Source organism: Perognathus longimembris, chromosome 13, assembly GCF_023159225.1.
Source record: "Perognathus longimembris pacificus isolate PPM17 chromosome 13, ASM2315922v1, whole genome shotgun sequence".
In the NCBI taxonomy this organism is placed as follows: Eukaryota; Metazoa; Chordata; class Mammalia; order Rodentia; family Heteromyidae; genus Perognathus; species Perognathus longimembris.
In genome coordinates this window covers 25,297,750-25,325,665 of record NC_063173.1, presented here as the reverse complement: position 1 = coordinate 25,325,665, position 27,916 = coordinate 25,297,750, and the positions used below count along the sequence as shown (strand labels likewise).

The 27,916-nt window shown below is 40.3% G+C and overlaps 1 long non-coding RNA gene across 2 annotated transcripts; it reads right to left on the bottom strand.

Annotated features, from left to right (window-relative positions):
- Positions 1-93: 93 nt before the first annotated feature.
- LOC125361819 lies at positions 94-20,956 on the bottom strand. 2 transcript variants are annotated; one of them, XR_007212994.1, is made up of 3 exons: positions 20,808-20,956; positions 13,550-13,845; positions 94-457 (listed from the first exon to the last, which is right to left on the bottom strand). It is a non-coding gene; the product is annotated as an uncharacterized LOC125361819 (long non-coding RNA). The 2 variants fall into 2 exon arrangements; XR_007212995.1 differs by having other exon boundaries at positions 13,653-13,845.
- Between the last annotated feature and the right edge of the window lie 6,960 nt (positions 20,957-27,916).

Below are 27,916 nucleotides of genomic sequence, written 5' to 3'. Positions count from 1 at the left end.
ATGCCCTGAACTGTCACAGAATGAAACCCGTGCTCTTCAGCGTCTTATGTGAGATCAAAGAGAAAACAGATTAAAACACACAAACAGCAAAGCAGGAGAATACTATGATGTTGTCTTGAAAGAAGAGAAACAACATAATTGTTTTAAGAAGATTTTAATTGAAGTTAAAGTGCCATGGTGTTTTGAAGACTGGTTTGGTCCTGGTGCTGTTCTGTGGCAGTGGAGCCCCAGATGCCTGGCCAAGCATCCCTTACCGACATCTGGAACCAGTTGCAATACATCACTGTCAAAACTGCTTTCTATACATATCTGCATTTACACATTAGTTACTCACGCAGCACTCATCAAAAAAGCTGAACAATCTTGACATGGTGTCCCTTGTGGAACTGCAAAGGTGAACCGAAGTTGGGAGGCAGTGTCTCCAGTCACTGTCTGCTGAGCTCTTAGAACAGGAAGCCTGATTAAAAGTGAAGGGAAGAATTTATCAGTTGTGCGGGCTCTGTAGACTTTAGTACATTTTTTATTTATTTACAGAAGGGAGATTTTGTGTTAAGTAAAACATGTAATGTGAACAGTCACCTATTTTCTTACAAACTTGAAAAGCATTACTTTTAGTTTGAAAAAAGATTACACTGCATGTTGTTTTTCTATTAGCTACATAATGTCATATATATATATATATATTTGTGGGGGAGGGGGGAAGGGGATGAGGTACTAAAGATGGAGTCCAGATTCTTATGCATGCTAGGCAAGTACTGCCCTGCTGACTGACATTTCTAACCCCTTGTGTATCATTTTCAAGAAAATTTAAATTTAAAGCCCAACTATGAAGAATTATAGATAAGATATTCGCTATCATTTATGTCTGTAAAGTTTTATTGAAGATAGCATAAAAATTTAAACATGTGACATTTGTAATGTTTGTGCTTAATAATTTTCAAAGTGCTGATAGTAAAGGTAACTTACCAGGTGTTTTGTATTTGTAAATTTATGGAGCCTCTGAAAATGAAAGTTTTGTGAAAAATACTTTTTTTTACTTACACAGAAGCCTTTGCTATAACCTCTTTGAAAACAACAACAGTAACAACAATGTTGATAATACATTTATTGTGCTCTTTATGTTCTAAAAAAAATCTCTTAATGTGTAGTTTAAAGTTAGATTACTGAATCATAGGGAAGTGGCATTTTACATTTTGTGAGTATCATTACACCATTGATCATTATCATTACACAGCATAAAACTCCCATCAACAGTGTACAAGTGTTCCAATTTCTCTACTTCCTTTCCAATACTTTTGTGTTTGGATGGCAACCATCCCAATAGCAATGAGGCCTCACATGTTCTTTTCAGGTGCATTCCACCATTTTAATTGAATATTTTGATTTATAACATAGACTTGGTTTTACATTATAAGAGTTTCTTTAGTATATTCTGGATATAAAATCTTACTTAATACACGATTTGCAACGTATTTTTCAATTTCCCAGACTGACTTCTTTATTTTGTTTTTATTGTCAAACTGAGGTAGGTAGAGGTTACACTTTCATACCTTAGGCATTGGATACATTTCTTATACTGTTTGTTACCTCCTCCCTCATTGCCCCCTCCCCCCTCCCCATTCCCTTTCCCTGCCATGAGTTGTTCAGTTAATTTATACCAAACAGTTTAGCAAGTATTGCTTTTGTGGTTGTTTGTCTTTTAACCATGTGTCTCTCAATTGTGGTATTCCCGCCTGATGCACAAATCAGTGTTTTCAGGCCAGCAAAGTAAATTTTTTCTTCCTGGCCAGAATCCCTGTAAATTTACCCTGTACTGTTATAACTTACTTGGGCTGTCTTTCTGGGAGTAAAATTTTCTCTGGAGTGGGAAAACTGCAATGTCCAAGGGAGCTTAGCTAGGGCTCTGCTGCTCCTCTGCCATCTTCCCAGAAGTCCCCCCAGACTGACTTCTTTTATTGCCTAGGTTCTTTCATACATAACAAAAGCTATACTTTCTTATACTCTCCAGTTCTTAATAACTCATTGTGTTTCCTGTAGTTTTGGTACAGAAATTTTGGCCAAGTCTAATATCGTAAAAAGTTTCCTTTGTTTCTGTTTTTCTTCATGCTGTTGTTATTTTCTTCTCTTTTAGTCTAGATTCAAGTCTCAGACTCAAACTTGGTATCTGCAGCCTCTTTTGTTCATTGGTTAGCCTTCTTCCAGCTAAGCCATGAATCCAACCAGTTTTGTTTTCTTAGAGGTTCAACATTAGGTCTTAACATTATTTAAGCTAACATTATTTAAGCTAAGGTAAATTTTTACCTGATGTGAAGGTTAAATCATCTTGCTTAGAATTATTTTGTGCTATTATCCTTTGCTCATATCATTCGTTGGCAAGGCTATCCAACAGACTCTGAAGGAACTCTGCCCAAGATGAGGGAACTTGATTGATGCTTATTTAAATATATATTTCATGGCGTATACTGTATGATTATTTGAGTATATATATGGCTTTGGAAAAAATTGTTCAGAGTATCCAGCTCTAGGATCTTGTAAGACTCCTGAAATCATTTGTTTCAGGCCTGCCAAGACACCCACAGGCAGGACTCAAAATTTAATAAATCTAAGAGTGTTTTTGATTTCTGGTTTTTTTGTTTGTGTTTTGCAGGTCCTGGGTCTTGGACTAAGGGCCTGAGCACTGTCCCTGGCTTCTTTTTGCTCAAGGCTAGCACTCTGCCACTTGAGCCACAGCGCCACTTCTGGCCATTTTCAATATATGTGGAGCTGGGGACTCAAACCCAGGGTTTCACGTATATGAGTCAAGCACTCTTGCCATTAGGGCATAATCCCAGCCCGTAGAAGAGTTTTCATAGTGACAAAAATCTCTGTTTCCAGAATCATCATTCATAACAAGCAAAGAACATTCATATCATGACAGCTAATCACACACAAATAATTGACAAGACAGACAAGGATGCATCTCCTTCAGTGCCTATGGCTCATCTGCCAGTCATATCACTTCACAACAAAATACACGCCGTGCATCTTTGAGGTCATAAAACTGTGTCCATAAAGAAGTCTTCTGGATGTTTCATTAATTTTAATATTCGTTTTAGCTAAATCATAAAATTAGACATACTTTTAAAGTACTATGTGATGTTTGAATACAACAATACATTGTGCAATGTTTAAATTATGATAAAGTTATCATGCTCAGGGTTACTTCCATGGAATGTAAAGATTTAAAATACTTTAACTTTTTTAATTGTAAAGTGAATTATTATTATCTCATGGCAAACTAATAGGAAATCATGCACTAGTACTTCTCACACCTACCTAGTGATAACGAAGTATGGTTTGACTGACCTGCTGTGATTCCTCCCTCTTTATACTTTCCCCACACTCTGATAATCAGTTTTTCTCTTTTCAACTTTGATGAGACCATTTGATATTTCATATGTGAAGGAGACCATCCATTGTTATTTCTCTGTGCCAGGCAAATTGCATTTCACTTAATAATCCCAAGTTATGCCATAATTCCATTGATGACAAGATTTCATTCATTTTATGACAAGTTTAAAAGTACATATACACACGTGTATATGTATATAGGAATACATACAAACAATATGCATATATACTCATATTCTTTTTATTATATGTTATGATCTTTAAGTATTCAACAAATTTATGAAAATAAATCATCTTGATAAGTTTCATCCCTTTCAACGTACTCCCACCTTCCTCCCAACCCCCACCCTCACTTTTCTTTAATTTGTACGCTATACATTGAATTGTATGACTACATTCTCTCCTACTTCCTCTCCTCATTTCTCTACCCCCCTCCCCTTGATACCAGTCCTCCCCTTTATTCATTTACCAACTGGTGAACACTTCGGTTCTTTCTATTACCTAGAGTTTGTACATACCAGCAATATGCATGTGGATGCAGACGTTGGTTCAATTTTTGACTTTCATTTCCTTTGATACATACCATTAGTGAGATTTGCAGATCATAGGTTAGTTTTGTTTTTACTTGCCTGTCCATATTGTTTTCCAGAATGGACTAATTTGTATTTCCATCATCAGGATTAGGAAAACTACTTACATGATCAGATAAAATGCGATTTACTGAAATGACCTCCAAAAAGTGGAAAAAGAGGAATAGACATCACATTTTAAAGAGATAAACTGGGAGCTAAACAGTGGATAATATATAGAGATTCAATATTAGATAAAGGAAAGGGGAAAGAAAGGAAGTCTGATTAATAATGTGTATCTGCCTGGATATTATCGCTACTTCTGAGCATCCTAGAAGGTAGCTATTATGGCTTACTTGTTAGAGTCTGTGATAATTACTAATCAGTGACTTTCATTACTGATATATGGTAATTTTATTTGTGGTTTTCTCTGGAGTTGAGCCGAACTCTGCTGATCAGAATCTTCTGCAGTTACCAGTAGATTCCACTGGCCAAATGATATAACCATAAGTGCTGTCGTCTTCCCCTTTGGTCTACAATGAGGCAGCCTAGTGTTTCTGTAGGCTTGACTTGAGGTTAATTTTATTACCATAAATAACCATCTTTGTATACATTTCGCCTGGTAACTTAGCAAGTAATTTAATCGGTTTCATCATACCATTTTCATACATGCCTACAAAATATTTAAATTATATTTACGCACACTATTTTTCCCTCTCTTTTTCCTTTTTCAAACACTCCCCATTTCATATTCATGTCACCTATTCTGGAAAGTGGGGGTCTATATTCCTCATAAGAGACAGAACATGTGATATTTGTTTATTTTTTCAGGATGTTATATTTCACTTCATATGAGCAGCCCCAGTTCTTTCCACTTTCCTGTAGTCATTTTTTTATGTCTGCACAATTGAATGTATCACAATTTATTTGTCTATTTTAGGCTGATGAATACATGGCCTGATTTCATCGTGTTGCAATCATCAATATAGTTACTATGAACATGGATTTATAGATATATTTATTGTATATTGACATGTTCCTTCAGATAAATGCCTAGGAATATCTGAGATAGATAGATAGATTTCAGTATTATATGGTGTTATATTATTGGGGTTGTTTAGTAGCACACATACTGGTTTTCACAGTGGCTATATAATGTACACTCATACCAACAGTGTGTAGGAGCTCCTCTTTCCCCACTTCCTTCCCAGAATTGCACGTCAGTTGAGATGGAATCTCAACTCCATTTTGATCTTCATTTTCCAATTCTTAGCCAGCTCAGTAAGACAAAGTATCTGGGAGAAACATGACTCACTGGCTTCTGCTACCTCATTTGTCAGTGGAGACTCAGAAAAAGAAATCACAAGGCTAGAAAGAGATACTTAAGCATCGAGGTTTAATAGGAGTGAGACCTCTACATGGCAGAGTAGTATCCTGGGGAGATGATCAATCTGGAAAGTTCTTCACTTCAACCTCTTTAAATCCACTTAATAATAACAATTAAAAAATTAACTCTAGTGTGGACACAGGTGCCACACCCTTTTACTGCAGTCTATTCAGGAGGCTAAGATCTAGGATCACACTTCAACGCCAACCCCAGCAGGAAAATCCATAGCACTCTTATCTCCCAACTAACCATGAGAAAATCTGGAAGTGCTCCTCGAGATAAATGGTAAAACATTAGCCTTGAGATCAAAGCCCAGAGACAGTACTCAGGCCATGAGTTCAAGGCCCAGAACCCACACAAAAGCAATTTTCATCTCTTAAAACATAAGTATGGACTTGATATTTGTTCTAGGCATAAAGCTTTCACTTCTGTTGTGCATAATCCATGCATATACAGCAGCCAGTCTAGTGCAATATCCCTGATCCGCATTGCAACCCTTAAAGTCGTGATATACAGGTTGAATTCCTTAATAGCTTTGTGTTCTGACATGTAGTGTAGAAGATAAAATGCAGATTTCTAGGCATTTGTATGTACACGGAAGCTAGTGAAAAGCAAAGAGGAATGAAAAGGAAGGAAGGAAGGAAGGAAGGAAGGAAGGAAGGAAGGAAGGAAGGAAGGAAGGCAAAGAATAAAGGAAGGGGGTGAGGAAGCGAGGGAGGGAGGGACTGGAGGGACATGGAGAGGGAGCCATGAAGGGAAAAAAGGAAGGGAGGAAAAGAACAAAGAAGGAAGGAAAGGAAAATCAAAGCTAAGGGAGAATAAGTAAAAACAGGAAATAGTAAGTCATGGAGAATGGAGTTATGGGAGCCTATCAACTTGTAAACATTTTCCTGTCATTTGGAATAAAGCTAGAGTAATGAATGCCTTTCTGTATGATGAATACTGAAACATTAAGTGCATCAGGACAGGGTGCACTTTGAAGGGCAAAGGCCCAATGGTGCACTTAAATACTGAATTATAAGGACCCAAATGCAAGCTAATATCACTTGATATTTCTACCTGAGAGTACTGCAGTTACTCGAAGGCAGGTGGACTGAGTGAGATGGGATGACGGGGGCAGATATGGGTGTGAGTATAGGGTAGATGCCAAAAATCATCTCAGTGAAGGATTATGACTCAGTTAGCTCTGGTCTCTGATTTGTTTCCAGCACAGATAAAGAAAATATGGGTTGTGTGCAGTCTTCATAAGCCTCACTTGATCCCAAGCTTTCCATAAGATCTTGTCATCTCTTCAATTTCCAAAAAGACTGCACTCAGGGCTGGGGATATAGCCTAGTGGCAAGAGTGCCTGCCTCGGATACACGAGGCCCTAGGTTCGATTCCCCAGCACCACATATGCAGAAAACGGCCAGAAGCGGCGCTGTGGTTCAGGTGGCAGAGTGCTAGCCTTGAGCGGGAAGAAGCCAGGGACAGTGCTCAGGCCCTGAGTCCAAGGCCCAGGACTGGCAAAAAAAAAAAAAGAAAAAAAAGACTGCACTCAGCCTGAGAAAGGTTCTTCCTCTCCACAAGAGGTTACATCGTCAACACTGAACAGGAAAATGTAAGAACAGTAAGGACTTATTTCAGTTACATAAAGATATCCAGTTATGATATTTGGTCTCAGTTGACATCTCTGTTTTCAAGATGAGGTGCTGTATTCAGTTTTTATGAGAAAAGTGAGAAATAGAAGGTTCCTTCTGAAAACTGAGTAACTGTCCCTCCTTCCCTGGATATTCAAAGTGATGTCAACCACATTTTCCTTGTATCTAACTCATATGCCCTGATTTGCCCTTTCATTTCCATTCGCATCTGTTTTGTTGAAGATAGTGCTAATTCCTAATGATCATCTAAAAGGAAATATGTTTGAATATCTTGTTTCCCAGATCTGATACCATATAAGACATGTTTAGTCGGTTCTCTAAATATACTTCATTGCACTTCTCATATATCATGGATAAAAGAAATTGACAGCTCAAATTGTAATGACTGAGGAGGCCTTCAGTATTATCTCTCATGTAGGATAGGACTCAGGGGAAAGTGACAACCCCATGGTGAAGCCATTGGGAGCAGAGAAATGTGAAGCAGAATTTCTGCAGTAGAGGGTAGGCCACGTTGCCAGAGAGAGTGCAGCCATAGCTCTATCTGGCATAGGAGAAGTTGACCAAGCAGCTTTAGCAATGCATCACCACCAAATCCCAGGTTAGTAAAAGTGAAATTGATGGGGAAAAAAAAGTCCCCACCCTCTGTCCTTCAGTATGCTAATGGTGCTGTCCAATGCTCCACTAAAACCCATACAGAAGGGAAAGTGTTCTATAAAAACCACACTCTTGGGTAGCCAAAGATAACAGGGAGGTTGGAAACAATTTTTTCATGGAACATGAGAATAGCCTTTACATCTTCTCTGATTTCCTACTACATGAGTTCTAACTATAATTGAAATGTTTCTCATCCCATTTCCACTACAGCTATTATTTCTGGCTCACAGTTGATTTCTCTTTGGTCACTTAATAGAGTTTTCACCATCTTTACAAAAAGGACTTCAAAACTGGAATACATCTGACAAATGCAAACTGTACTTTTTACTTATTAGAAAGCAAGGATGACTACTTCCATTCTGGACCATTACATAAGGTCCTTGACAAAAGGTTTGTAAGGTGTAGTCTGGATGCTCTGCTGAATCTTACATGGGGGCTTTGTTGTTCCCATTCCCCAATCACAAAGGATGTTCATCAACATCATAGGGTAAACAGTATTTCAAGCAAGTCAACACCCAGGCTAGGGAAGAAAAAAATGTGAATAAAGGGCATACAACTTCTGTTTATCAATGACCTTGAAGTGGCTGTATGTCTCTTCCTTCTGTCATTACAATGAAGATGCAATGGAAAAGCAGATCAATTACTCCATTAACATATCAAAACAGAACTCCCAACATGCAGAAAAAGTGACTGGCTACTGGGGGACTTCAGTTGACTGAAGAGCCCCTGTTATTCTCTCAAGTACTGTGGTCACATAAAAATATTTTGGGAATTCCTGAGAAACAATGAACTGGACAGAAAACAGAAAGAACACTGCACAACACACCAGTGGACCAGGACATGCTGTGAAGGGTGTTCTTCTTGATGAGATCCCACAAAAATCGTCTTATGTGTTTTACATGGAGTTTCTCCCAACATGGGTTGAAATAGCAAAATGCATGGTCTATGGAACAAATGCTCAGTGTAAAGGAGTGGCAGTTAATGGGATATACATGATTTTCTTCCTTATAGAACTTCATATTAGCAAATGGGAATGTGGCTTAGCCATAGAGTGCTTGCAGCATGCATGAAGTCCTGGGTTCGATTCCTCAGCACAGCATAAACAGAAAAAGGCAGAAGTGACACTGTGGCTCAAGTGGTAGAGTGCTAGCCTTGAGCAAAAAGAAGACAGGGACAGTGCTCAGGCCCTGAGTATAAGCCCCAGGACTTGCAAGAGAAAAAAAAAATGAAGATCCCAGATTCATAACTCTGCCTGTCTGTCCTGTATCCCATCTGCAACCGGTGCTGCCGCCCAAGACATGCATCATCCTTGATGTGTGTGCTGCTCTGGGTCCTACCAGTGCCATTTTCTTCTTTGCATTCTCATTACTGCCCAAGTGTTTCTGTCTTTTATTATGGGAATCAGTGTGAGTTAAGTAGACTCTCTGCTGATGGATACTTGCTGCTTCTGTTTGTGATTGTCTCAGGGTCCAGCCTGGCAATGACTGTAAGGATGTGCTGTGGTTCTCCATGGATGTCAATGACCAGGTTGTATGTGAGTGTCCTGCTCTTGCTGCTGGTCTAAACCTTCTGTGAACTGTACGTTCCAATTTTTTCCTTACTAAAACTTGTGCCTTCTATTGATATCCACCACTTCTACTATTATCTTACAGAGCTTTTAGATTAACTAGCCTCTGTTAATAGCAGTGCCAACCCTGAGATTTACTTCTTTGTGGGCTCCTTCAGGCAGTGGCACAGGAAGAACCTTTAGCAAGTTCTGCAGAGGGCTCTGCAGGCCACTCCTGAAGACAATGAATGCAGAGAAAGCCTTTCTCAGGGGACCCTGAAGATGTCAGCACAGAGTGCAGCCATGAAAAACAACTTCTGCCCTGGTTTTTAGATGTGGCTTTGTGGGTTAGTCTGGCCATAACACAACTGACAGTTATTTCTCCTGTCTCAGACTATTTCTCTGAAATATCTCAGTAATTCCTTAGTATCATCAAATGAATGCAGTTTTCCCAGCTTTTCTCAGAGATGTTATTTTGATGAAAGTAGATATCTACATAAATATATATGAACAAAGCTCTGTTACATTTTCTAATATTTTCTTACTCAGCACTTTTTAGATTTAGTTACAAATCAATAGGGAGAATTCTCCTATACACCACAAAACCCAGTTCATAGGGCTGAGATTACGGAGTGCTTGCCTAGCATGCACAAAGCCCTGGCTTAAACTCCTCAGCACCACATAAACAGAAAAAGCCAGAATTAACCCTGTGGCTCAGGAGCTACAGTGCTATCCTTGATCAAATAGAAGCCAAGGATAATGCTCAGGAGCTGAGTCCAAGTCCCAGGACTGGCATCAAAAATATCTGCGTATAATTTTCTTATCCACAGCAGTTGTTCAGACATTTTCCCTCCATATTCCTATGGGAATATGTACTGTGTTTAAAGCACTGAGCCTCGGAAAGGTTGGGTTTCTAAAGGAAGAAAGTATGTATTCTACAGCAGATGGTCATGTATGACATGCAGGGGTTCAACTCAGAGGAATCAAAGCAAGTCACAAATGGGTGAAGCAAGCCATTTACAAAAACAGAAATTCACAGTCAGCCTGACCTAATACAAATTTCATTTTTAATAATTGTTGCCATGTATCCCTAATAACAACTAAGCAAGCATGAGCAGGCAAAAACAATCCAATACTCAATCCTAAGTGGAGCAACCTGACAGTTACCATGGTATTTCTATATTTACTACTATGATATTTCGATAATTTATTACTATGATCAATTTCACAATTCATTACTATGATTGCTACGTCGAAACAAAGAGGAGCAAAGGCTACATCTATCTTTAAATATCAAACTTTCAGGAACTATTCTCATGGATGTGGGTGCAGTCCTCTAACATGGAGTCACAAAAATGGAGTTACAATAACAATAACAAATGCTGGAGGGGATGTGGCCAAAAGGGAAACCTACTACATTATTGGTGGGAATATAAACTTGTTCAGCCACTATTGAAAGTGGTATTGAGGTTCCTCAAAAGGCTAAACATAGGGACCAACTACGACCCAGCAACCCCACTCTTGGGCAACTACCAAAAAGTCCACAAACAAGAACACACTAAAGCCATCAGCACAACAAAGTCCATTGCAACAGAATTTGTCTTTGCCAAAGTATGGAATCAAACCAAATGCCCCTCAGTAGATGAATGGATCAGAAAAATGTGGTATATATACACAATGGATTTTATTCCTCTATCAGAAAGAATGACATTGCCCCATTTGTAAGGAAATGGAAAGGCTTGGAAAAAATTACACAAAGTGAAGTGAGCCAGACCCAAAAAATATGGACTCTATAGTTTCCCTCATCGGGAACAATTAGTACAGGTTTAGGCTATTCACAGAAGAGGATAACAAGAGCCCAATAGCTATGCCCTATGAACACTTAAGATGATGCTGAGTGAAATGAACACCATGTTATGGAAACAAGTTTTATAACACTGTTGAAATTATTTTAAACATGCCAGGTGAAAACATAGCTTTTCTTTGGTTTCTCTTGTATTACCTTCTTATGGTTGTACTCCAACTATCACTGTATCTCATCTGAGTACCCTGAATATTGTATATTCATGTATTAGAACTAAGGAATGAAAATGGAATATCAAAATCGAGAGACAAAGGATAAAAACTCAAACGATTCTAAAAGGAATACTTTTAAAACCATTTGGTGTAAACCAACTGTACAGCACATGGGGGGAGAAAGAAAGGGGGAGTGGGGAGACAGGGGGAAAATTGAGGGAGGAGGTAACAAGTTGAACTCACTGTTATTGCCTTACATGTGAAACTGTAACCCCTCTGTGCTTCACTTTGACAATGAAGAGGAAAAAATGGAGTTATAGAAGCTAAGAGTAAACTCTAAGACAGTGAAATGTTCCAAGCCCTTTTGGGCTTGAGCCTGGGGAACTACACTTTTCCTTCTCACACTTGATATCAAATTAATTGTCAGCATCGTTGCGAGCAAAATTAAAGCACTTAATTGGATGGTTTAGCATGCCTATCCAAGAGTATAAGTCAAATCCATAACTCTGCTACAATAAACCCACCAACCGACAAACAAATAAACAAATAAATAAATAATGCAACTGAACCTTTTCTACCCACAGTCAAAAAAATCTGGCACATAGACACAATGCAATTCTAAGCCTCTATCAGAAAGAAAGACACTGCCCCTTTCATAAGGAAATGGAAGAACTTGAGAAAAAATTAAACTGTGAAGTGAGGCAGACCCAAAGAAATATAGATTCTACCGTTTTCCTCATTGGTAATAATTAGTAGATGTCTAGGATAGTCAGCAGACGATCAAAATAGCTCAACACATAAGATGATGCTAAATGAAATGAACTCCAGGTTATGGAAATAAGTGGCTTATGATTTTTGTTGCTGTTGGAAAAGTAACATTTGAAATTATGCCACTTTCTTTTGTATTTTTTTTCACAGGATTTTACCCTTGATATCACTGTTAATGATTTCATTATCCTGGGTAATATATATATATATATATACACATATACATACATGTATATATATAACATACATTATGTACAGGAATACATTGGAATATATATATATATATATATATATATATATATATGAACTAGGGAAGGAGAATATCAAAAATGAGAGACAGAGGCTGCGAATATGGCCTAGTGGCAAGAGTGCTTGCTTCCTACACCTAAAGCTCTTGGTTCGATTCCCCAGCAGCACATATATGGAAAACGGCAAGAAGGGGAGCTGTGGCTCAGGTGGCAGAGTGCTAGCCTTGAGCTGGAAGAAGCCAGGGATGGTGCTCAGGCCCTGAGTCCAAGGCCCAGGACTGGCCAAAAAAAAAAAAAAAAAAAAAAAAAGGAGAGACAGACTACCATAGCTTGTTACTTGAAGACTCTGACCCCAAGTTTGCTCAATTCATCACCACCTTAGTTCATTTACAGGAAACACATTTGCATGTGCAGAAATATATTCACTGACATTCTCAGCCTAGCCAAATCACACTCTCACTCTGCTACCATGCGACAGGTTTGCTGCTAGAACACCTCATTCTCCGTCTATCCCCATCTCTGTCCCCAGCTCCTTGACTTCTGTCCATCTTAGTAGAACTGTAGGCTGAACACACTCAATGCTATAAACAACCACCATGCCTGGCCACCCTGTGGCCCCACTGGAACCACTGCTAACACTGAAGACACATACTATCTGCCATGCAAATGTGTTATTTATGCCCTTTCCTTGCTGAACACCTTAGAAATGGGCTGTGATGGTGTTTGGTTTGGTTTGGTTTTTGCCAGTCGTGGGGCTTGAACTCAGGGCCTCAGCACTGTCCTTGGCTTCTTTTAGTTCAAGGCTAGCACTCTACCACTTGAGCCACAGTGCCACCTCTGGCCTTTTCTGTATATATGGTGCTGTGGAGTCCAACACAGGGCTTCATGTATAGGAGGCCAAAACTTTACCACTAGGCCATATTCCCAGCCCTGTGATGGGGTTTGGTATAATCTGTTTGTCTTGTTGGTTGGAGTTAACAGGTGTATTTCTCAGTGAAGCATGTCTGATTTCTTTTTGCTGCTGTTTCTTTTTTTTTTCTTCTTTATTGTCAAAGTGATGTACAGAGGGGTTATACTTTCTTTTGTATGACAGTGAGTACATTACTTATCCAACTTCTTATCTCCTTCCTGTTTTTTCCCCACATTGGCCCTCCCCATTTTCCTCTCCACACAATGAGTTGTACAGTTGGTTTACACCATATGGTTTTGTAAGTATGGCTTTTGCATTGGTTTGTATTTTTATCCTTTGTCTCTCAATTTTGGTATTCCCTTTCCATTCCCTAGTTCTAATAAATATATATACAATACCCAGGGTATTAAAAATCAGTTACCCGTGATAGGAATGTGAGGGGGAAAAAGGTATGGTTTCATATGATGTATTGCTCCTCCATGACTCGTCCCTCAGCAGCAGTTGATGCCTCAGTTTGGACTCACAAGGATTCTGATGTACTCCTTCACCATTGTTGGTCTGTTAATAGCTGTGCCGTTCTCATCACTTCTTCCCTTATTGGCTCCTTTAGGAAGCAGCTGCGGCAGACATTCATGCTACTTCTTTTTCAGAGGACTCTGCAAGACACTGGAATGTGTGGGTGACAGTGGAGGCAGCCTTGCTCAGGAAGCACTGGCACTGTGGGGAAGCAGAATGGAACAGTGATGAAGGTCACCCTTCCTGGCAAGAAACAGATCTTTAGAGCCAATGCTGCCTTTTCTACTTGACATCCATCTGTTCTTCTCTCAACCTTATATCTCTGAAATATGTCAGGGGCACTCATATTGCCTTCCAATCCATTTTTGGAACTTTATTCTCAGTGCTCGGAATCAAACCTACGGCTTCACATATAAGAAGCCAGTTCGCAACCACTGAACTATTATCACCAGCCAATCTTACTAACTTTTTGGTTTATTTCAAGTTAATGCCCAGTATCAACCCTAGGGCTTTTTAAATTTCAATTGCATTTTTAGGCTGCTTTTCAAGACATTTTAAGGATTCATGTAGTTTGAAAGAGTGCCTCTATGCTTCTTGACATTGACAACAAATTGCTCAGATTTATCTTCCTCTGAATAGCTCTTCATGAATTATTTTTCTTTGAAATTCTCTTCAGAAAATTTCAGACACAGAAAAGAATCTGTGTCCAGCAAAACTGATGTTGCAACAGGAAGTTCTGTCATGACTATACTTCCTGGAGGAGATGCTTGGATTTCTTCAATTTTATGTGCACTCAATTTTATGAAGTGTAATTTTGTTTATAACCTCTGACATATTAGTTCATGCATCGATTCATATAACCACTATCGGATTCAAATATGGAACTTTGCCTTCATTCAAGAAATGCTTTGAGGCTATTTGTTTGTCATTACGCATACCATCTTAATGCCCACATCCATGTTGCCACCGACCTACTCATCTCCATTATTTTTCACAAGACAAATGCCATTTTAAAAGAATCATATAGTACCTAATCTTTTGAGTTCAAAATCCATCCAATTTCTTACAAGTTATCAATGGTTTTCTATTTCTTTGTTTCTCAAGTACTGATTATTATTCTATTTGTCAACAAAATGTTTTCATTTAATATTCAGAAGTAGAAGACATTTGTTTGTATTCCATTTTTCCTATACAAAGAAAGCAACTATACACATTTATATATGAGTTTTAAATTGATTATTATTGAAAGGCATGATCATTAAAGACAATTTTCTCTTCATTGTCATGTTTTGACACATGTTTTCAACATACTATTATTAAATCAAGCTGTTATCATATGTTTTACCTCCTTTATGAATTATATGTCTGGTGAGACATGTGAGATTTACCATTACTTGGTGTGAGATATATTATTGTTGATTGCACTAACACCATTGTCTGACATTCTGGAACACCATACCATCCTGCCTTTCCTGCTCCCTTAACCGCTGCTCATTTTCAAGGTTTTTGTAGTATACTAACCCGTAGCTAGAGTTTATTATATACTAAATTCTCTTGTGCATGTCTGTACAGTCAATGTATCTGTTTATGCCTTCACATTGTCTTTCTATATCTATTTACTTTTGTGGGAATTTTAGCCTGTCCTTTGAGAATTAGCTCAAAGGAGCCATTGTCTTCTTCTTCACATTGAAACTTCAATACCTGTTATACAGTAGGTAAATGCTAGGTTAACAGGAATACAAAACTGAAATGCCAAGGACTGGATAGTTTAAACACAGAAGGTGATTGCTCACTTCTCAGAAGCTATCAATCTGAGATGAGGATCTTGGCAGTCATCCTTCTTTTGATGTCTGTCTTCCTAGATTTTTTGATGGCATCTCTCCCTGTTTCTAACCCTTATATTTTCCCCCTAAACTGTGCTTTTTATACAAATACAAGACATACTACACTCGGGACTATGTTAATAATCTCCAATTAAGATAATCACCTCTTGCTCAGTTATGTTTCAAAATATCACTATTTTCTGAGGTTCTGAAGGTTTTAATCCATAATTTTGAAGAGAACACAGGTTAGACCATCACAACGTCATTACAGAAAAAAGCATTGAAGACATTTTCTGGATATTTAAAATACATTATCATTCAAATGATATTTTTTTAATGACCAACATACTAGGTGCTGGTGGCTCACTCCTGTCTTCCTAGCCACTTGAGGAGTTGAGCACTGAAGATCTCAGCTCCAAGTTCAGAACAGGCAGACCAATGTAAGAAACTCTTACCTCAAATTAATCAATAAAAAACTGGAGGAGGAGGTGTGTGGCTCAAGTGGTAGTTCATGAGCCTTGTGTGAAAAGTTAAATGAGAGCCTGAGGCCCTGGGCTCAAGCCCCCCTAACTGGCACACAAACAGGCTATATTGTCTGTGCCATAATGTTTTTTAGAAAATAGAATCATAAAAGCTAACACTTGAAAATGTAATATTTATACTAGACAAAAATTGGTCTGGGAATATGGCCTAGTGGCAAGAGTGCTGGCCTTGTATACATGAAGCCCTGGGTTCAATTCCCTAGCACCACATAAAAAGGAAACGGCCAGAAGTGGTGCTGTGGCTCAAATGGCAGAGTGCTAGCCTTGAGCAAAAAGAAGCCAGGGACCATGCTCAGGCCCTAAGTCCAAGCAAAGAACTGGCAAAAAAAAAAAAACCTGAAAGCTTAAGTAGAAGAATAAGTAAGTAATTGCTTTGGGAGCATAACAATGCTCCTATGAAACACTGTTAATATGAATAAAATAAGAGCAGAACTATAATAATGTAATAGCATAACAGCTACTGCTCAAAGCTAATATACATAAATAAGAAATAGGAAAGAAGGTTTGGGGGTGCAGCTCAGATCACAGAGAGACAGCTAATGAGTAACAGCATCAGATAACAAGTTTGAGTGTTGTCTCAGATGAAAGAAAAAAAAAAACCATAAAAGGAATTGCAATGGGGAGGGGGGGAATGAGGGACAAGGCAACAAACAGTACAAGAAATGTATCCAAGGCCCAACGTATGATACTGTAACCTCTCTGTACATAAGTTTGATAATAAAAATTAGAGAAAAAAAAAAGAAATGTATCCAACGCCTAATGTAAAAAACTGTAACCTCTCTGTAATTCCGTTTGATAATAAAATATATATTAAAAAATAAATAAATAAGGGCTGGGGATATAGCCTAGTGGCAAGAGTGCCTGCCTCGGATACACGAGGCCCTAGGTTCGATTCCCCAGCACCACATATACAGAAAATGGCCAGAAGCGGCGCTGTGGCTCAAGTGGCAGAGTGCTAGCCTTGAGCGGGAAGAAGCCAGGGACAGTGCTCAGGCCCTGAGTCCAAGGCCCAGGACTGGCCAAATAAATAAATAAATAAATAAATAAATAAATAAATAAAATCACAAAAAAAGAAAAAAAGAATTGAAAGTAGAAGCATCTTAACAATAGGATTCAAAGAATATGTATGAAGAAATAGTGTTACATTGAGAATAGGAAAGAAAAAAGGAAGCCAGGCTATTGTGAATCTTGAGTAACAACATGATACTCTTTATTCTTCAATTTTAAAGCCTCAAAGCAAACCTGACTGCTGCCTATGCTCACAGATGGAAACCTAAGGCTCCAGAAAAGCAATAGCTTACAGAAAGGTAGAAGATAAAGGGAGAGGCTCAGATTGGGCTTATGTCCAGAAATACCTTAGCTTCTTTTCCGAAACCTCCATCCTGCTTTCCAGAGGAGCTGAACATGTTTACATTCCTATACAGGGTTCCTTCTTTGAACTTACATGAGCTATAAGAAGAAGCACTCATTTTTTTTGCATTGTAGGTCAGGTGGCAGATGAAACTCACAAACCAAAAACACTTACAAGGAAGGGGATCAATTGAGGTGGGGATAGACACATGTTGAGAAACAGTAGGAAAATATCACTTCTGTTCAGAGTATCTCTTGAAAAACGTGGCTCACTGGATTCTGCTACCAGATTGGTCAGTTATGTCTCAGAACAAGAAATTACAAGGCTGTGCTTCATCTAGAAAGGAGATCCTTAAGCATCAAGGTTCAACAGGAGTGAGACCTCTGCTGGGCAGAGTGGTGTCCTTGGGAGATTTTCAACCCAGGAAGTTCTTCAATTCAACTTCTTTTAAATCTACTTAAATCAATTTTTAAAATTAACTCTAGTGTGGGCACTGTTGCCACATACCTGTAGCCATATCACACTTGAACACCAACGCACACAGGAAAGGCCAATCAAGCACCATAAAGACTGGAAATGAAACTCTGAAAAAAGGGGCTGAACACGACTCTTGAGATTAAAGCCCAAGGACACTGCTCAGGCCATGAGCCTGAAACTAGACAAAACCTAGACCAAAAAAATTTTTCAACTCTAAAAACATACTTATATGCTTGATACTTATACTAGGCATAATGCTTTTACTTCTTTTTTTGGGGGGGTACGGGAGGTCTGCATCTCGAGATTGAGACTCAAGACTGCAGCAACAGTTTATTCTCAACTCCCAGCTTATATGCAGTTTTGGAACCAGGGAATAGCATAGGGTTGTTAAAATTCCAGAACACAAAGAGGCTTTGAAGTTTACAACATTTGATTACAGTAGACACAAGGTAACAAAGCAATTCCGGACAGTGGCTGTGGACTTTGCCTTTAGCATATATCCTGGCAGTAACAGCACAGCCAGAGGCGATAATGAACCTAGCTGCAGGTTTGGCTCCCAACATTGGCACAGCCAGAGGTCAAGATGAGCTTAGCTGCTAGCTCAGCTCCTGACACTCTGCTCCCGACAGTACATAATGTCATGTGTGTTTCGGATCTGGTGTGTGTGGGGTGACCTGTAGGGTCCTCCCTCGTTGCTGCATCGGGCCAGGCCTGCTGATGCCACATGGTACCACTGCCTTTCCTTGTGGATTCCTGGGTTAGCACAAGAGTCCTTTGATCTGTCTTCCAATAGCGGAAGACCACAGACTGAGGAATCATCACAAGGAAGCCTCAGTGACTTATAAAATGCACTAACGCTTTGTGTGTTCACTGCACTTGGACAAACTCACAGAGGCGTAGAACTCAATCAGGATGCAGCTGTGGGAAGACATTTTTACTCAACGTCATAATGAGGAACTAAGCTGAATGCAATATTTCCTGAGAAATTCTAATACTGGTAATATCTTCCTTTTTTTTCAACTAGTAATATGAGGGGAATAGATTTCTGTTGCCAAGAAAACACTTAACTAGATATGCTGACCTTTCTGGATCTCATAACCTCCCACAAGTATTCAAATACTTTTCTGATTTCACACTTTAATATCAATCTTCTTCCCCACTCTGGGTGTTTAGTGCCAAATTTGCAAAGGCAATTGGCTGCAATGATTCCGCTTATGGAGCTTAAGTGAATCATGTTAGCATCTATGTGCAGATTCGCAGTCAGTTCCAGAAGGCTCCTTCTGAGCTGGAGAGTGAATGCATTCTATAGGTTAATATGCATAAAAGGAATCAAGGGATCCATTAGCACAAGTAGAAATGGAGGGACAAGGACACAGGTGGACACACGGGCACGCAGGCCACGTGGGTCAGAGTCCATGTATACACATATGCACACGGAGATGCATTTACAATTGCGTGTGTTCTGTACACACACGTGGCCTTGCAAGAGCATGCTGGCCTGCTGCATGGCTGGCTACCTCCCACTGTCGCCTGCTGCCCAGGCTGGCTTGGAACCACAATTCTCAGACCTCAGCCCACTGAGTAGCTAGGATTACAGGGGTGAACCACAAGTGCCTGGCAAAAAATGTTTGTTTGTTTTTTTAAGCATACAGAAAATTGGAGTTTATGGAAGAAATATTTTATTTATATTGCCTTCATAGTTGGGATTCTGGTGAACTGTGACTGAGATTGAGTTCAAATTATGGCTCTGTACTTGACTAATTTATGGAATCTATGAATTAAATAAAGGACACAAAAAGGCAGAAAGGCAATTTCTGCTTTCAGTAATTTTAACATATAATAAGAAATATGTGGGCTGGGGCTATAGCCTAGTGGCAAGAGTGCCTGCCTCGGATACACGAGGCCCTAGGTTCGGTTCCCCAGCACCACATATACAGAAAACGGCCAGAAGTGGCGCTGTGGCTCAAGTGGCAGAGTGCTAGCCTTGAGCGGGAAGAAGCCAGGGACAGTGCTCAGGCCCTGAGCCCAAGGCCCAGGACTGACCAAAAAAAAAAAAAAGAAAAAGAAATATGTGACGTACAAAATATTTATAAATAAAATTGTGCCCAAAGGAAATGCTAACTTAAGTTTAATTTCGTAGGAAAATTATGTGAAATTGGAAGTCACTAGGAAATGGTTATTATGAAGAAAGTGATTCTTGGATAGGAATATTTAGAGAGCAAAGGAGAGAGAGACTATGCAAGAACGAGGGTGTGAGGCATGGAGAGAAAGTGAGAGGGAGATTCAGGGGCAGAGACAAGATGAAAGAAAATGTTTTCCAGGGAATAATCTAGCATTACAATGAAATGAAAACCTTCATTTGCTTCCTCCATCCGCGGAGCCCGGCGCCGGCTTGCGCGGCGGATCGAGCCGCGTTCACGGGACGCGGAGCCGGCGGACGGTGGGGTCTCCGCGGGGCGCCCGGCCCGCGCGCGGAAGGGGCTCCGGGGCCGACGCGAGGGCTGCTCCCACCCCGGCGCCCGGGCTAGCTCCGTCCGGGGCCCGCGACGCTCCTTCCCGCAATGGCGCCTGGGTTCTCCGGGAGAGGAAAATCGACCCCCACCTCCCCACCCGAGCAATCCCCGGCCTCGAACCCAGGGCGGCCGGGCCGGCTCGGAGCGCCCCCCGGCGCCCCGGGCTCCCCCGCCGGGCGGCCGACCCCGTCCAGGGAGCGCGCGCCAGGGTTGCGACCCTCCGTCTCGGCGGCCCGGGGTCCCCGCGGGCGGCGGACACAGCCGCGCCCCCGCCACGGCCCCCGCGGGCCCCACGCGGAGCCCACGCCGCCCTCCAGCCCGCGGCCCCGAGACGCCGGCCCTGACGAGCCCCCGCCGCCGCCCGAGGCCGCACTTTCCAACTCTGCCGGCGCGGCGAGCAGGGTTCACGCGGGGCCCGGCCCGGCCTCCCCACCCCGCGGGCGGCCCCCCGGCTCACCTCGCACTCCGAAAGCTCCGGGCTCCGCTCTAAGACGCCGGCGCCTCGCCGCCTGGGACCCGGGCGCCCCGGCCCATCTTCCCTGCCGGCTCCGAAAGCGGAGTGCGCGCGCCCGGTGTGGGGGCGGGGAGCGGCGAGACGAACGCAAGGCCCCGGTGGCGATGGGGGCGGGGCGGCAGCTCCGCGGGCGCAGGACGCCGGGGGCCGCCCGGAAAGCGCCGGCAGCCGGCCCAAGGGGCGGGCGGAGCGGGAACGGCGTGCGTGCGTGCATGCGTGCGGGCAGGTGCGAGGACCGCTTGGGCCTGGCCTCCTCCCCCCGCCCGCTTCCTCCGCCTCCGCTTCTGCCTCCTCCCCCACCCCCGCCTCCTCCTCCCCGCCCGCAGGTGGGGGGCGGGGGGGGGCGGGGGGGCGGGGGGGGGGGGGCTCCTGCGACTGAGGAAAAGGAGAAAAGGATGCGGGCTGCGAGTGCCCAGAGCGGCTCGCTGCTGGCCAGGCTGCAGCACTGCGGAGCGCGCGCCTGCAAGCATGCTTTTACTTCTATTGTGCATAATCTGTGGCTATGTAAAGCCAGTCTACTGTTATATCCCTGATCTACATTTCAACCTTATAATGTCATGATAAACAAGTTGAATTCCTTAATAGCTTGGTGCATGTGGGACAGAAACATATAAATTGGGAGGTGAAATGCAGGTTTCTAGGCAGTTGTGTGTAAACAGAAGGTATTGGAAAGCAAGGAAAAAAAGAAGCAAAGGAGCTAGGAGAGAGGAACAAGTAAGGAGGAAAGGAAAATTACCAACATTAAGTGAGAATAAGTAAGAATAGGAAGTAGCAACACATGGAGAATAGAATATTGGGAGCCTATCAACCTATGGACATTACTCTATCATTTGGAAGAACACTATACTAATGTATGCCTTTCTACTGTGATGACCACTGAAACAGAAAGTGCAGGCAGGCCAGCATGTACTTTGGATGGCAAAGGCCCAATGACACACTTTAATATTTAGTTATAAGGACCTAAATGCAAGATAAAATGGCTTGATATTTCTACCTAAGGTTGGAGTTGGCAATTAAAGGACAGAACAGCAATCACTTAAAAGTGGGTTGAATGAAATGGGAGAATGGAGGCAGGTATGGATGTCAGAATAGAGTAAATGCTAAGAATCATCTTAGTGAAGGATCGTGACTCAGATGCTGTGGACTCTGATTTGGTCGCAGTTCAGCTACACTAGTTGTCTGCAATCTTCTTAAACCTCACTTCATCACAAGCTTCCCACCTGCTCTGGTCATCTCTTCAATTTCAGAGCAAAAGATTGGACTTTGTTATTGCCCAGCCTGAGATAGGCTCTACCTCTCCACTACAAGTCACATCCGCAGCTCGCAACAGGAAAATGGAAGAAAGTTAAGAACTTATTTCAGTTCCATACTTCAACCAAAATGAAGTGCTTTATTCAGAGGGTTATGGAAAAAGCAAGAAACGGAAGGTTCCTTCTGAAAAGGGAATACTGGTGGCCCCTACTCTGGAAATGAAAAATGATGTTAACCAGATTTCTCTGTTTGATTAATCAAAGACAATTATTTGCCCTTTCATTTCACAGTCATATCTGTTACACTGAAAAAAATGGTGATTCTTACTGTTCATTAAAAGGAAATATGTATGTAAATATTGTTTCTCAGATTTGACATCATGTAACACGTTTCCTTGGTTTGCAAAATATATTACATTGAATTTTTCATGGAACAGATGACAAAAGAAATTGATGGTTCAATTTGTAATGGTTGAGGAGGTCTTCAGAAGGAGGGAAGGATTAAGGGCATGGCATGGGAAATCCACTAAGAGAAGAAAAAGGTGATGCAGCATTGCTGCCATAGGTCTTAAGTGGGAGGGAAGGACGTGTTGCCAGAGAGATAGTGCAGGACCATTACATAAGGACCTTAACAAAAATTTTGTAAATATCAACTGGATGCTCTGTGGCATATTAAAGAAGGGCTTTGTTGTTCCCATTCCCCAATCACAAAAAAATGCCATTAACATTCTATGGTACATATGACTTCAGACATCTCAACACACAGCCTCGGGAAAGAAAGATTGGAATAGAAAGCATACGCCTTCCATTTATTGCCTGACCTCAAAGTGGTTGTGTCACTCTACATCAAAATTAAGGGACAAAGGATAAAACGACAACGACTCCAAAAGCAATACTTACAAAAACATTTGGTGTAAACCAATTGAACAAGTCATGGGGGGAGAGGAAAAGGGGGAGAGGAAGGAGGGAAATGAAGGAGGAGGTAACAAATTGTATAAGAAAGTACCCACTGCCCTACATATGAAACTGTAACCCCTCTGTACATCACTTTGACAATAATAATTATTCAGAAAAAAGTAAAAAAAAATCACAAAAAATAAATATATAAAATGAAGATACAATGGAAAATAAGATCAATTCTTTAATCTAAATATCAAAAAATCTTGACATGCACAAGATAGGAATGGCTACTGGGGGACTCCAGCAGACTTGAGAATCCCTGAGATGCTCTTAGGTTGTATGTTCATAGAAAAACATTTTGGGAACTCCTGAGCAATAAGAAACAGGGCAGACAAGAGGCACGTGAAGAAGTGTTCGACATCACTGGCCATAAAAGATATACAAATCAAAACAACATTGGTCTATGGAAAAAATGTTCAATGTGGAGTAGCAGTTAATGGGATATACATGATTTCTTCCTTATAGAACTTCATGTGTGGTGAGGAAAATAAATAAACTTAATATTAAATAGAGATTCTGATGGTGAGTTGACTTGGGTAGCATCAGTAAAACTTCTCTTTTTCCAGTTCAATTTATTAAAAACCATAAAAGCTCATCTATATACCAGCAATGATGAAGGTTCATTTCCTGTATGCCTATAGTTCCACTTGAAGGCTTCCAGCTTGGATACTTTTTCAAGACAGGAAAGGCCACCTGGACTCAGCTAATGATTCCTAAGTTTATTTCAGCCACTATTTTGACCACCACATTGGTTACAGCTTGGGAGTTTTCTCCTTTATTTTATTATCACCCACTTGCGATCCACATGGATAGGTAGGTATGATCAAAGACCTGGTAAAAGGGCAGACCGGAGGCAGCTTGACTGGTTTCACATCCATGCTTTGAGAGAAGCAGGACTAACATTACTAATACTCATTCTATTCCAGTTCTATCTATGTTAAAGTGAAGAAACCCATTTTTTTTATTTATTTTTTTAAATACATTTTTATTGTCAAACTGAAGTACAGAAGGGTTACAGTTCCATATGTAAGGAAGTGAGGACATTTCTTATCCAACTTGTTACCTCTCCCCTCAGTTTTCCTCACTTGCCCCCACCTCATTTTCCTGCCCCCCACCCCCGTGAGATGTACATTTGGTTTACACCATATAGTTTGTTAGTATTGCTGTTGCATTGCTTTGTCATTTTATCCTTTGTCTCTCAATGTTGGTAAAGAAAACACATTTTAACCCTTAGACTCTTGAATAAAATGAAAGAGACAATGCCTGCTGAGATCCAATGCCTTTCAATCTACTGGAATTTTCCACCCGTTTCAACAGACCCTTTTCCTTCACTTGAATTCTGAATAAGCATATCTCTTGACATTTGACAACCTGCATGTTTCCTACATCCCTTCACTGATTCCTCCCCTCTCAGAGAACACTCCATTAAAGACCTGGGAGAGGGTGTGAGGTAGGTTTGTTTATAATGCACATTCAGAGCACTCCACTGACTGCTCTTCTGGTAGATATTCCCATACTTCATATAATTCTTCTAGACACTTAACAAATCTATGTGGTGTCCTTCAAAGACCTGTCAGGAATCAACACATATAAATACTTCTGAATATACCCTGAATTAGTACAAAATTATTTAGGATGAACAAATTTTTTCCATCACATTTTATGGGTCCATTCTAGTCGTTTTTATTCTATTTTTATTTTGTGTTTTTTTTTAATTCATAAACAGTGACATGGAAAACCAATGTATCATTCACTCGGTAAATAAATTGTAAGTGTATGGACCTCACACAAGGCTGACATGGTGTCTCTCTAAATTTCTGCATATGGGATAAAATTACTGACGTGGAGAAGTGAGAGATGTGGAGCACTAACCCTTTGAGTTGGATGTTTAGATGATACTATATTTCTGTGATGATTGAACTCTTGTGTATAGGAAAGAAATCTCAGATTTTATTGATGAAAAGTACTAGATTGCATCTGTAGTCCAGAAATCTGAAACACCTGATTTATTACTTAGTCTCTGAGAAACTCTATTGTCTTCCACTCTTGTCTTCCACTCTGATTACCACTCTGTAGGGTAAAGCTGAGTAATCGAGGTTAGGTAATTGTTTCTGAAGCTTCGTTTTTGCTTTCAGAGACTCCACTTGGGAAGGTCTGAGTATGGAGCCAACCACACCAACCTTGATTCCAGAAATTATAGAAACATGTAATGATAACCACAAGGAAACTTGTAGCATGGAAATGACAATGCTTTGATGGTTGGAAGTCATTATTGATGTAGTTGGACTGTTTTGTTTTCTTAGAGGTTCAAATTTTACATCTTATTTATGTCTTAACATTATTTTAAGCTAATTTTATGCAGTATGAAGGTTAAACTTTGTTCCTTTGAATTATTTTGTGATTGTATCCTTTCCTCATAGAATTTGTTGGAAAGGCTTTCCAACAGACTCCGAGGGAACTGTGTACAAGATGATGGAAGGTGGGATCCTTGTTGATGATTATTTGAATATATGTATATATTTGAGTGCATATATTATATGATTATTTGAATACGTGTATATATGGCTTTGGAAAGAATTGTTCAGTGTATCCAGCTCTAGGATCCTGTAAGGCTCTTGAAATCATTTGTTTCAGGCCTGCCAAGACACCCACAGGCAGGACTCAAAATTTAATGAATCTAGGTGTGTTTTCATAGTAACAAAATTCTCCATTTCCAGAATCATCATAGCAATGTAACTTTGCATAACAAGCAAAGAACATTCATATTATGACAGCTAAACACACACAAATAATTGACAAGACAGACAAGGATGCATCTCCTTGAGTGCCTATGGCTCATCTGCCTGTCATATCACTTCACAACTAAACACACCCACATGCATCTTTGAGGAATAAGGATCATAAAACTGTCCATACAGAAGTCTTCTGCATGTTTTATTAATTTCTATATTCATTTTAGCTAAACCATAAATGGGACATAATTTTGAAGTACTATGTGATGTTTGGATACAAAAATACATTGTGTAACATTTAAATTATGATCAAGATATCATGCTCAGTGTTATTACTTCCATAGAATGAAAAGATTTAAAATACTTTAACTTTGTGAAATGTAAAGCATATTATTATTATTATCTCATAACACACTAATAGGAAATTATGCCCTAGTACTTCTCACACGTATCCAGTGATAACGAAGTATGGTTTGACTGACCTCCTGTGGTTCCTCCCTCCCTATACTTTTTTTTTTTTGGCCAGTCCTGGGGCTCGGACTCAGTGTCTGAACACTGTCCCTGGCTTCTTTTTTTTTTATTCAAGGCTAGCACTCTGTCACTTGAGCCACAGCGCCACTTCTGGCCATTATCTGTATATGTGGTGCGGGGAATTGAACCCAGGGCCTCATATATATGAGGCAAGCACTCTTGCCACTAGGCCATATCACAGCCCCCCTCCCTATACTTTCCCCAGACTCTGATATTCAGTTTTTCTCTTTTCAACTTTGATGAGACCATTTGATATTTCATATGTGAAGGAGATCATCCATTGCTATCTCTCTGTGCCAGGCAAATTTGATTTCATTTAATGATCCCAAGTTATGCTATAATTCCACTGATGACAAGATTTAATTCATTTTATGGCTAGTTTATATGTACATATACACATGTATATGCACATTTATATGTATATAGGAATACACACATGCAATATGCATACATACTCATTTTCTTTTATGTTATGATCTTTAAGTAACTATACAGAGGAGTTGCTATTCAACAAAGTACTTTATGAAAATAAAGCATCTTGTCCAGTTTCATCTCTTTCAACATTCTCCCCACTTCCTCCAAACCCGCACCATCACTTTTCTTTTTATTGTTATTAATTAAATTTTGTTGACAAGGTGTTGTGCAAAGGGGGTACAGTTACATAATATGGCATTTCTTGACCCTCACTTTTCTTAACCTTGTATGCTATGCATTGAATTTTATGATTGCATTCTCTCCTACTTCCTCTCCTCATTTCTCTACCCACCTCCGCTTGATCCCACTCCTCCCTTTATCCGTTTATCAATTGGTGAACACTTAGGCTGTTCCAATTACCTAGGGGTTGTAAATACCAGCAATATACCTGTGGATGCAGATGTTGCTTCAATTTTTGAATTTCATTTCCTTTGGTATATCCCACTAGTGAGATTTGTAGATCATAGGTTAGTTTTGTTTTCACTTGCCTGCCTGTCCATATTGTTTTCCAGAATGGACTAATTTCTATTTCCACCAACAGGATTAGGAAAACTACTTACATGATCATATAAAATGATATTTACTGAAACGACCTCCAAAAAGTGGAAACAAGAGGAATGGACATCACACTTTTAAGAGGTAAACTGGGAGCTAAACAATGGTTAAATATATAGAGATTCAATATTGGGTAAATTAAGGAAAGGGAAGGGGAAAGAAAGGAAGTCTGAAGATACGTAGAGTTGAAAGAAAGAATGGGAAATACTGTGAAAGCATGGAAACTGTGTTGTGGGAAATACAGAGTGTTGTGAAAAGTAGAAAAAAAAATAAAAGAAAACAACTACACCAACAAGTAACAACCCACATAGAAAACTCATAGGCTAAAATCATGACAGACTAAATCAAAGCAAATCAGTCATTTCCCTGAGAAATGTGGATACAGACTGATCTCTGACCAAGGTCAGTACTCTCTTCCAACATGTGACCCTGAAAGAACTATCTGGGTTTGGTACTGCCTCAAATTCTCATTTAGGGGCTGTCTTTGGAAGTGTTTCTTCTAGAGAATCATAATTCTCTACAAAATCTCTAGCTCCTGTAGTGACTTGGT